At 37.2% G+C, this 1,721-nt stretch overlaps 1 pseudogene; it reads left to right on the top strand.

Moving 5' to 3' along the window:
- Positions 1-792: 792 nt before the first annotated feature.
- Positions 793-1,442, top strand: LOC102823148 (annotated as a pseudogene).
- The last annotated feature ends 279 nt before the right edge of the window (positions 1,443-1,721 follow it).

The following is a 1,721-nucleotide window of genomic DNA, read 5'->3' as shown; positions in this document are numbered from 1 at the left end:
CATAGTTTAATTTTTTTTTCCAGTTCTTTCTGCTTGAGAAATGTGTGTTTTTCCCTTTTGATTTTCTAACTCCAAGTCTTTGTACATTTCAATATAATACTTTACTCTGTCTTTTGAAAATTTCTGTTCAGCTCTTTTACATCATGTCTCCCAGTTGCTTTGCCTTCTCTATGATCAAGAAAAAGTTTCATAGTCTCTTCAGGCATCCATTTTGGTCTTTTTTTTTCTTTCTTGTCTTATTAATGATCATTTTATTTTTTCATGGATGATGCTTTTGATGTCATACCACAATTCTTCTGGTCTTCAGTCCGTGCTTAATACATCAATTGTTCTTGAGATGGTCTCTGAATTCAGGTGCAATAAATATACTCAAGGTTACATATTAGCTCTCATGAAGTTGTTTTAATTTTCTTCAGTTTCAGCCTGAACTTGCATATGAGCAGTTGATGGTCTGTTGAACAGTCTGCCCCTGGCTTTGTTTTGACTGATGATCCTGAGTTTCTGCAGCGTCTCTTCTCACACGTGTAGTAAATTTGATTTCTGCTTATTCCATCTGAATAATTTAGTGCATGTGTATAGTCACCTTTTATCTTAAAAACGGTATTTGCGAGTGGCAGGCATGATGACAAACTTGGGAGGTACGCTCGCGGGCAAGAGTTGTCATTGTTGGGGTTGTTCCTTCGTGCCAAAGGGACTGCGAGATTGGAGCCAGGTTACTGCGTTGTCCGCTAGGGCGGTGGCGCTTTTCCAGGGTGTATCGGAAGTGCTGAGTGTGCGCGCTGTGGAAGGTGACTGCGCTTTCCCCTCAGTTTTGTGTGTGTACAGAGATGGTTTTCATCCACTGTGGGCAGTTATTCAAAGAAGCCTTTGAGGGCATACCTTCGATTTTCTACAGAACAGCTACCCGAATTTAAAGCTCAACCCAGATGCGAAAATTCAGAACTAATTTTAAAAATCGCCCAGCTATGGAGGGAGCTTCCTGAACCAGAGAAAAAGTACATGAAGATGCTTCCAGGGTGGACTGGGAGGCATACCAAGAAGAGATCAACAGAATTTAAGAACAATTAACTCCAAGTCAGATTATATCTATGGAAAAGGAAATCATACAAAAATGCTTAAAAAGCAAAACATTAATGAAAAAGAAAGCATTAACCATGTTGGAAAACCGCAAAGACCTCCCTCAGCTTAAAACATTTTTATATCTGAAAGATTCCAGGAAGCTAAGGATGCTTCATCACAGGCAAAACTGAATACTGTAAATGAAAATTGGAAAAATATGTCTAGTTTTCTAAAGCAAGTATATATTCAGCTAGCTAAAGATGATAAAATTCATTATGATAGTGAAATGAAATCATGGGAAGCACAGATGATTGAAGTTGGAAGAAATGATCTTATATGTCGCAGAGTGAAGCACCAAAAAAGATGACGCTGAGGAATGTTAAAATAAAAGACTGAGTTTTGTTCATCATGGATAGGCTCAAGAAACCAATTAGGTCTCAGTACTTGAAGCACTTGTAAAATTAGAAAGGATAAAGTTGGCAGACATTTTATATTCAGTTCCTTTTTCTTTAAGCTCATGGACTCTTGCCAATTTAATACATCTTGTATTAATACCTTGCTTTGGAAAACCCAAACAGATATAAGTTAATCTAAATTTATTTTGTGTTTAGGAACTACTGAGGATCAAAATAATCTATTCAAATGCAGCAGTGAATCATTTA

The sequence above is a fragment of the Chrysochloris asiatica genome, unplaced genomic scaffold (assembly GCF_000296735.1).
Source record: "Chrysochloris asiatica unplaced genomic scaffold, ChrAsi1.0 scaffold00203, whole genome shotgun sequence".
NCBI classification, from domain to species: domain Eukaryota; kingdom Metazoa; phylum Chordata; class Mammalia; order Afrosoricida; family Chrysochloridae; genus Chrysochloris; species Chrysochloris asiatica.
This window is presented reverse-complemented; position numbering and strand designations above follow the sequence as displayed.